The following is an 11,017-nucleotide window of genomic DNA, read 5'->3' as shown; positions in this document are numbered from 1 at the left end:
GTGTGCTGGTGTTAAACCGGGTTTGCTAACATGTAAACGGAGCTAATATTGTCGCAACAGACAATGGTGGCCTTCGTTGGAGGACATTGAAGCTCACGAAGAAGGTTACGAACCCAACACGTTTCTGCTACTGCGTTTGCCACCCCGCGGTATTCGGCCTCGGCATTGGACCGGGAGATAACGCCTTGGTACTTGGACGACCAAGAGATGATATTGTCGCCTAAGAACACACAGTAACCAGAAGTGGATCCGCGAGACACCAGACACCCACCCATCAACGTTAGAATAAGCAACCAAATCAGATGAGGGGAAACATGCAACTGAAGACCATGATCAAGAGTGCCTCAGACATAACGAAGAATACGATTGAGGGCGTGAAGATGAGGATGAACTATATTGTGAAGAAGAAGATAGGAATTTGTGTCTAGGAAATCATATAATGGGTTGCTCGGTAGGGGTGACAGAACCGTAGGGAAAATAGTCTTATCGAATGTAACGTGAGGAAAAATCATAACAATGAAACCCACGATGCTGAAGACGTGGCCAACACTGTTGGATTAGTGTCTAAGCCAGTAACTATATTTGGTAAGTTCTTGACCCGGTTGTGCATGGTCCTTTTGGGTTGCCTTCACCATAGCAACTTGATAGAGTGATTTATGAAGAAAGAGAAGATATTATGATTAATATATTATGTGAATAATATATTAAAGGAATAATCATATTATTTAATTAATATTAGTCATAGATTAATTAGGAATTAATTTGGTGACTAAAAGAGATTAATTAAATAAAGGGGACTGGAACTGTCAATTGTATGATAGTTGATTTTGGGCTATGGATCCTATGAATTATAGGGTGGACGAAATCAAGGTGTATGGGCTCCTTGAATTCGTCCAAGCCTCAATCTAGAAGGATCTTTGGATTGCTTAGGGCCTAAGTTATTCAATTAGGGTTTCAGGATGTAACCCTAGCAGCTCAAGTATTTAAAGACCCCAAGGGCTACAAAAATCGGCTACCAGAAACCCTAAGGAGTTCCAAGAGCCGATTTTGTGCCTACAACCTCTCTCCAAATCATCCTCTTGCTAGTTGGTGTTTGTAACCCATTAGAGGAGTGACAATTGTGACTCTAAGCTCCAAGAAGAAGAAGATTCAAGCAAGCAACAAGAGGTAATCATCTAGATCTGATTTGTCTCATTAAATTTGAATTATACTCTCTAGATCTAGGGTTTGCAAGACTTGGATAAATTGCATGTTCAATTAGAGAAACCTAGATCCAAGCATTAGGGTTTGCATGTGTACATAGGAAAGTTCTTATGGCTCAAACCCATCAGTGGTATCAGAGATTGGATTGATTTCTATTGAATTGATGCATTGTTTGATTGTTCTTGCCTTGAAAAATCGTTTTTTCTGCCCCCTGACTGACAGACTCGGCGAGTCCCATTGTGGACTCGACGAGTCCATTCGGGGACTCGGCGAGTCGGAGCGTCTGTCAGAGTGATTTTCGGGATTTCTTGCTGTTTTGCTTGAGGATACTTACCTAAATCGTTTTGGTTCATTAAAATCCAAATTTTATCATCTTTTTGTCAATATCCTCATCAAAACAAAAGATAATTACCAATAGTTTAAATAATAATTTCCTTATTTGATAATAATTGATTATTTGAATTAATTGTTGAATTGTCTTGCAAGTAATATTGACTAGGTCAAATTTAGATAATCATTAAATTAATTGTTTAATTTATATTATTTGCTATTTGATCCTTCATGTTTTGAAAAGTTCAAAACTTGTCCTCAAATTTTGAAATTTAAGTTTTGTGATTAAAAGTTTTAATTTGAACCATTTAAATTTCAAACCTTATAATTTTACAAGTTTTAAAATTCAACCTTATACTTATAATATTATAAGATTAATATATATATGTATAACTTAAATGCTGGTCTTACCGTTATTAGGCCTCATTCACGAAGCCGATCTATAAGGGGGGTATAAGGTTATGGCCTATAAAATGGCCGTTTAATGGGTGTCCATTCTCACCCACCGCTTCCTTGATTGGCGGAGGGTCGTTAGCCGAACGGGTAGGATAGGGCAAACTTTCCTCATTTAAAAGTATAATGAATCTATATAAAGTAACTTATTGTTTTTACAAAATTCCCAATCTTAGTTACTTTAGGCAAAAGTGAATTTGATGCAATTCCATGAAATTACACTTTGTACCCTTGCTAAGACGTTAATGGAGCGTGTGTGGTTAACCGGCACATTAATTGGGTTCTAAGCAAAGGTGGCAAAGGGTGACTCATTGTTTGTCATAGTTCGATGGAGCGTGTGTGGCTAACCGGCACATCGAATAGGTGACTGTAACAATGAGGGCACCATGTACATTTGCATGGTTATTCACACCCGCTTTGTGATCCTCGGCGTCCCAGTCACAAACCAGAGGGGCATATCGAGATTTAAACATGCCATTGAAAAGTTCAATGAATCTCAAAAGATCTAGAAGTTTTTCAATACATTTAAAACTTAATCTCTTTTTCGTTTTTCATGGTGGAGAATTAGTGAATCGACATTCACTTGCCTTCAAATTATTTACTTGTTAGATTACGGCATCCCTTTTCTAATTTGTGAATAATGTTGTTGGTTCCTAGCCCTAAATTTTTCATTTGGGTGATTAATTGGGGAAATTCATTTCTAATCAACTTTGTTCTTTTTCCTTTTCAAATGTCGAACGCAAACAACAACGCTTCTGGTTCAAACTCCTCTGGTTCGTTCTCACTCATGAACTTGTGTGGGAAAGTGATCTTTGATGGGACCAATTTCAGTAATTGGATCCGCAACATTTGCATGGTCACTCGCTACGAGGACAACGAATATGTCCTCGATGAGAAGCTAAAGGAGATTGACATCGAAACTGCTACCGCCGAAGAGATCGCGGCCTATGAGGCCCACGAGCGTGATGCCACGAAAGTCCATTGCATCATGCTAGCGATTATGACTGCAGAACTCCAGAAGTCCTATGAGGACAAGTACCCCTATGAGATGCATCAGGATCTGCTGGAACGCTACCACCAGAGCGCTAGGCAAGAAAGGTTTGAGATCATCACTTCGATGATCACTACCAAAATGGGTAATGGAGAGTCCCTTACCGCTCATCTGCAAAAGATGCAGAGATATGTCGATCGCCTACTGAAGTTGAATGTGAACTTCGATGAAGAGCTAGCAATTAACATCATCCTTCACTCATTGCCTTCCTGCTATAGCCAGTTCCGCATGACCTACCACATGAATAAGGAAGAGGTCTCCTTAAGCAAGCTTCAGGGCTTGTTGAGGACTGCTGAGAGCAACCTCAAGGATAAATCTGTTGCATCAACTCCAACTCCTGCTGCTGCCCCTGTCTTGGCAATAGGGCAAGGGAAGGGTAATAAGAGGAAGGCTCCCTCAAGGGGCCACCATAAGGGAAAGTCCCAAGATGGCACCTCTTATAGTGGAACCAAAGTTGGTTCTGCTAAACCCAACTCTAACCCTAAGGAGGCAGAGTGCCACCACTGCCACAAGATAAGGCATTGGAAGAGAAGCTGCCCAAAATATCTGCAGGCCATCAAGGATGGGAAGATCAAGCCATCTTTTGCAGGTATTTACACAATTAAATCTAATGGTTTATCACATGCTACTTCTTGGGTTCTTGATACAGGATGTGGTTTTCACATATGTTCTGACTTGCAGGGACTAAGAAGAGATAGGGATGTGGAGCATGGAAGGATGAATCTGATCATGGGAAACAGAAGATCGTCGCCTGTAACCAAGATTGGAGTATACTCCTTAGTGCTTAGTAATGGATTAGATTTAAATTTGAATAATTGTTGCTATTCGCCAGATATGGCAAGAAATATCATTTCATTTCATGGTTTATATAGACAGGGTTTTAGATATTCATTTGATAATGAAAAGGGTTCTATTTGTTTTTATCTTAATAATGGTTTATATTTTGAAGCATTGCCTTGTAATGGAATATATGAAACTGTGATGGTTGTAGATAACTTAGGAAATGATGTGTTGTGTGTGGATTCTTCCAATAGTATGGATAAAGCATGCTTGTGGCATTGTCGTCTTGGACATGTCAACAAGAAACGCATAGCCCAACTCCAAAAGGATGGAGTGTTGGAGTCATTCGACCTTAGGGACGATGACGTGTGCTAGTCTTGTTTACTTGGAAAGATGACCAAGTCACCCTTCACTGGCACTTGTGCAAGGGGTGAGGGTTTATTGGATCTCATACATACAGATTTATGTGGACCCTTTAGATCCACCACAAGGGATGCGAATCGCTTCTATGTGACTTTCACAGACGATTATAGCAGATATGGGTATATCTACTTAATCAAGCACAAGTCAGAAACTTTTGAAAAGTTCAAAGAGTTTAAGCAAGAAGTGGAGAAGCAGTTGGGCAGGAAAATCAAGATGCTTCGATCTGATCGAGGTGGAGAGTACCTAAGTCTTGAATTCCACGACTATCTCAAGGAATGCGGAATAGTTTCGCAGTTGACGCCACCTAGGACACCACAATTGAATGATGTGGCTGAGAGGCGTAATCGAACCTAGATAGACATGGTTCGTTCCATGATGAGTCCTGCTTCACTACCTATCTCATTCTGGGGGTATGCCTTAGAGACTGCCGCCCATATCGTTTACTTAGTCCCTACGAAGAAGGTTGCCAAAACACCTCACGAAATGTGGACACGGAAGGCTCCCTCGTTGGCACATATCAAGGTTTGGGGTTGCGAGGTTTTCGTAAGACGAGAGACCCACGACAAACTCGAACCTTGTAGTGAGCGATGTATTTTCATCGGCTACCCGCAGAAATCCTTTGGATATCTCTTCTACAGACCGAGTGACAATGTTGTCTTCGTCGCGAGGAGAGGGGTTTTCCGAGAGCGAGAACTCATAAGCCAAGGAGACAGTGGGAGGCAAATCGATCTTGAAGAGCTTCAAGAGTCGAGCGATGAAGGAACCTCTAACACTGGCGCTCAACCCGAGAAGGAAACTCCGGTTGAACCAATTGACGAGTCCTTACCTCTTAGACGTTCCGAAAGGGTTAGTGTTCCACCCCAGTTTTATGGTTTTCATATTACTACAGAAGGGGATACGTTCATTAGTGATAGTATACTAGTGAATCTGGACGAACCTACCAGCTATAAGGAAGCCATGGCAGGCCCGGAGTCTGCGAAATGGAAAGAGGCTATGGACAACGAGATTCAGTCCATGTATGACAACAAAGTTTGGAATTTGGTTGACAATGTACCAGGTCGTAAGACGGTCGGGTGCAAGTGGATCTTCAAGAAGAAGACTGACGTGGATGGGAATGTGCACACTTATAAGGCACGATTGGTTGCGAAGGGTTTCACTCAAACTCCTAGAGTTGACTACGACGAAACTTTCTCACCAGTTGCGAAGATAAAGTCTATAAGGGTGATGCTGGCCATTGCTGCATTTCATGACTATGAAATATGGCAGATGGATGTCAAGACCACTTTCCTTAATGGGAAGTTGGCTGAGGATGTTTACATGGCTCAGCCAGAGGGTTTTGTCAATACGAAGTATCCCAATAGAGTGTGTAAGCTTGAGAAGTCCATTTATGGACTTAAGCAAGCATCTCGCAGATGGAATCTTCGTTTTGATGAGAAGGTCAAAGAGTTTGGTTTTCTGCGAAGCGAAGATGAATCATGTGTATATGTCAAAGCCAGTGGGAGTGTAGTAAGCTTCCTCATATTGAATGTCGATGACATACTGCTCATAGGAAACGACGTCACGACACTGCAGGAGGTTAAGTCCTGGCTCGGGAAGTGCTTCGCTATGAAGGACCTCGGAGAGGCTTCCTATATTTTGGGAATAAGGATAGTGAGAAACAGAAGTAAGAGACTAATAGGACTTAGTCAGAATACTTACTTGGATAAGGTACTAAAAAGTTTTAGTATGGAGAATTCAAAGAAAAGGGAGTTACCAATCCAAAGTAATGCCAAGTTGAGTAAGATTCAAAGTCCGAGTATTGAAGTCGAGATAGCAGAGATGAGACGAGTACCTTACGCTTCCGCAGTTGGCTCAATCATGTATGCTATGACTTGTACTCGCCCTGATGTGGCCTTCGCTTTGAGCATGGTCAGCAGATATCAAGGGAACCCTGGCAGAGCGCATTAGATCGCAGTCAAGAATATTCTTAAGTACCTTCGGAGGACCAAGGAATGGTTTCTAGTCTTCGGTGGGAGTGATAACTTAATGGTGCGAGGGTACAGTGACGCCAATTTTCAGACCGACAGGGACAACTACCGTTCACAGTTAGGCTGTGTCTTTACCCTTAATGGAGGAGCAGTAACCTGGAAAAGTTCCAAACAGGAGACCGTAGCTGATTCAACGTGCGAATCAGAGTATATAGCAGCGAGCGAAGCGTCAAAGGAGGCGATATGGTTGAAGAACTTCATTGGAGACCTTGGAGTTGTGCCGGCCATACAAGAGCCTATGGAAATTTTCTGTGATAATGAGGAGCGGTTGCCTTGACCAAGGAACCGAGAGATCATGGTAGATCTCGACATATCGACAGAAAATATCATTTTATTCGACATCGGGTAGAAGATGGACTCCTCGTAGTGAAGAGGGTATCGTCAGAGAATAACCCAGCAGATCCGCTTACGAAGGGACCGAGCAGGTTTAAGCACTTGCAGCACGCTAGGAGCATTGGGATGAAGGACGATATTAGTTTAGATTAGATAGTTTAGAGACGTGTAATAGATAAATTGTTATTAACATTCGATGATTAAATAAAAGAGTATTATTTATTAGTAATGTTACTGTCTTATGTTAATCATTTACCTATTGTTTCATTTTGCATGTTTTGAATTCCTGAATAATTGAATTATTTGACAATAATCAAATTATTCGAACGGTCCACAGTCGTTCATATGTTGGAAGTAGATATGAATGAAGACTGTCATGAATTGGTGTGTAGAATGTCTAAAATGTATTGGACATAGCAAAGTTTTGCTACAACGTTCATGAGTGCTTATGAACTTGATTTGAGCATTGGAATAAACCCACGCTTGCTGGAATCGCTTCATGGAATTCATCACGAGCGATCGCAAGACGGTAATATCATATGGTCTTAAAACCTAGATATATGGTTTGTTGTTTGCTAATTGGTTGTGCATTGATAATGCGCAAACGCATCGGTAACTTGATGTTATAAAACGCATTGTTGTGTATGATTTGATTAGTGGATAATAAATGCATATAAGTCGAAGTTTATCTGTTCCTTTTATCCTAAGAGGGTAAAAGCGATATTAGGGCCCCTCGATGATTTGATTTGACTTATGTGCCGGGCCCGGTCAGGACTGAATTGATGTGTTTAATTAAGTTCTATGTCAAATGAATCTGAGATCGAGAAACTAACTGATGTACAATAAGTATGACTATGTTCCATGTAATTTTCCACATGATATCTAGAACAGAGGATTATACGATCCCTTATCTAAAGGACAGGTTACTGATAAGATCAGAGTTCGATAGCATCTTTGAGAGCTACGATTGCTAATCGGATTGTGCTTGCATTTGTAGTTACTAGACTTATCCAAGTAGGAGACTGTTGGATTAGTGTCTAAGCCAGTAACTATATTTGGTAAGTACTTGACCCGGTTGTGCATGGTCCTTTTGGGTTGCCTTCACCATAGCAACTTGACAGGGTGATTTATGAAGAGAAAGAAGATATTATGATTAATATATTATGTGCATAATATATTAAAGGAATAATCATATTATTTAATTAATATTAGTCATAGATTAATTAGGAATTAATTCGGTGACTAAAAGAGATTAATTAAATAAAGGGGACTGGAACTGTCAATTGTATGATAGTTGATTTTGAGCTATGGATCCTTATGAATTATAGGGTGGACGAAATCAAGGTGTACGGGCTCCTTGAATTCGTCCAAGCCTCAATCTAGAAGGATCTTTGGATTGCTTAGGGCCTAAGTTATTCAATTAGGGTTTCAGGATGTAACCCTAGCAGCTCAAGTATTTAAAGACCCCAAGGGCTACAGAAATCCGCTACCAGAAACCCTAAGGAGTTCCAAGAGCCGATTTTGTGCCTACAACCTCTCTCCAAATCATCCTCTTGCTAGTTGGTGTTTGTAACCCATTAGAGGAGTGACAATTGTGACTCTAAGCTCCAAGAAGAAGAAGATTCAAGCAAGCAACAAGAGGTAATCATCTAGATCTGATTTGTCTCATTAAATTTGAATTATACTCTCTAGATCTAGGGTTTGCAAGACTTGGATAAATTGCATGTTTAATTAGAGAAACCTAGATCCAATCATTAGGGTTTGCATGTGCACATAAGAAAGTTCTTATGGCTCAAACCCATCAAACACAGGATCCTGGAATTTGGCTGGCTGGCATGAAGCCCTAGTCAAATTAACTGGTAAGCCTGTTAATACCAGTCAGGATCCTGAAGGACAACAACAGAAGGCTGGTGAAGAGGAAAAAGCTCTAGGCGATGATAACCAGTTTACGGTTTAGGCCTAGTTTGTAGGAAATATTATAAATAATTCTTGTAAAACAATATTTCTTTTTGGTGGGGTTAATGTGCAACTCCCTTTAATTTATAATGGTTGCATCATATTCTTACTTATGTGGTTGAAATATTTGACATGATCGTAGTTCTTCTGAGGATCCTTATGTGATCTGGGTCCTAAAGAGTTCAGTCTTTACAAGAACTCTTAAGATCCAAATAACCTGAAATAGTTAGTAACCAATTTGGGATCTTAAATAGTTAAGATCTTTGAGGATAATAAACCTTCACTCGTTACATAGGAAAAAATAATTTTAAAGGATATATAGAACCTGGCGATCTTTAGGATTTATAATTTATAATTTATTGACTTGGGAGAAGTTTGAAGTTGTGATTCCCTTAGTTTTGCATGATTCCGAAGTTTGCATATGGAAAGATTCTTGCTTTAAGAGTCCATCAAAAGATCCTTGTTTGGCTTTTACTTAGTAATCTGGGGAGGATCCCAATTTAGGAAACAACTGGGATAATCCAACTTATGATATAATTGGAAAGGATCCATTTAGCAACATGATAACGCTATAAGACATAGACATCTTCTAGGGAAGATCCCAACTTAAAATAACATGTTAATGTTATAAGTCTTAGCAAATCATTGGGGAAAGTCCCAACTTAAGATAGCACGTCAGATTTATAATGTGACATCCCCATTCTCACGGCCAGAAAAGACCGATTTGTTTATGCTTCATTTTCAAAATCAGAGTATACCTTTAAAGAAAAGTCTTGCGGAATTTTTGTTCCCAGAAAAAAAAAACATGATAAACATGTTATCAAAGCATTTCCGAAGAAATGTATTTTATTCATTCTAAAACTTTGGGATGTCAACGTCAATACAAAAACATAAGCATAAGCAGAACTTACATTCATTTACACTAGTGATATACATCTCTTTAATCTCTCAGTGTAGTGCAGCTTTATATCAACACCTGTGATACAAATAAACTAAGTGGGTCAGGTTGGGAAACCTGGTGAGTACATAGGGTTTTCAACCCACAATAATATAATTATTATGTTTAATCATCAAACAATCAACCCGATTACCCATCCCCATTATCTTCTTTATTCTTAAGGATTACCCTAAGAATCAGTTATCCTTCATTCATTCATTCCTAAGGTTTATCCTAGGGAATACGCGTGAAGTCCATTACTGCTAATGTCATCTATTAGGCACAACTACCAATATTATCCTTTAGGCGCAGCTGCCAGGATTGTGTTGTTCTCAACTAGGCGCAGCTGCCAATATCATCTATTAGGCATAGCTGCCAGGATTATGATGTTCTCTATTAGGCGCAGCTGCCGATATTATCCTATAGGCGCATCTGCTAGGATGTTTAGTGTACATCGCGTTTCAAAATCATCTACAGGTTGTGGTGCAGCTAACAATAATCATTTATATCATCTTTCATACCTCATCATTTATCTACCCATGTTCTACCCAATATATTTTAGATATAAAATACATCTATAACTTTAGATTTAGAGAAAAAAAAGTTCAGATCTGAAAACAAAATACATCTACTGTCCAGATCTGAAGAAAAAGGTTCAGATCTGTAAACAAAGTACATCTACAACCTAGATCTGAAGAAAAAGGTTCAGATCTGTAAACAAAGTACATCTACAGCCTAGATCTGAAGAAAAAGGTTCAAATCTATAAACAAAGTACATCTACAGCCTAGATCTGAAGAAAAAAGTTCACATATGTAAACAAAGTACATCTACAGCCTAGATATGAAGAAAAAGGTTCAAATCTATAAACAAAGTACATCTACAACCTAGATCTGAAGAAAAAAGTTCAGATCTGTAAACAAAGTACATCTACAGCCTAGATCTGAAGAAAAATTTTCAGATCTGTAAAGAAAGAAGTTAGATCTTTCATCCAACATAGATCTCAAAGTATAGAATACATATTCAACTTAGATCTTAAAAACAAAGAAGTTTAAATCTTTCATCTAGCACGGATCTCAAGTAGATATGCACACATAACACTTAATTTATATAAAATACTTCATATCTATGTGTAAGATGAAAGTAACTATGCACTCACCTGATAAGGAGTGATTCGGACAGCACTTCGCTTCTTAAAATAACCTTCTTTGACGAAACCGGGAGGTTGGCTTGAAAACCAGGCTCTGCGCGGGCAGAGTTTCAAACCGAAAAACTCTTTTTCTCGGAGACTCTGGGCTTTCTGAGGCTTTCTTCTAGTGCTAGGAGGTTTTCCTAGGCTTTTTTTTGGGGGGGGGGGGGGTTGGGAGGTGTTAGAGAGTGTTTAGAGAGAGAAAGAAGTGGGTAAATGTGTGAGGAAAGTGTTGCACCCGACACCTCTATTTATAGGCTGGCTGGAAGCCCAACTCGTCGAGTTAGCCTCCAACTCGTCGAGTCCATGGCCAGGTGTCACCATTATGGTGGCAGAA

The sequence above is a fragment of the Lactuca virosa genome, chromosome 6 (genome assembly GCF_052849685.1).
Source record: "Lactuca virosa cultivar CGN04683 chromosome 6, Lactuca_virosa_CGN04683_v6, whole genome shotgun sequence".
NCBI classification, from domain to species: Eukaryota; Viridiplantae; Streptophyta; class Magnoliopsida; order Asterales; family Asteraceae; genus Lactuca; species Lactuca virosa.
Note: the sequence above shows the minus strand (reverse complement) of the source record.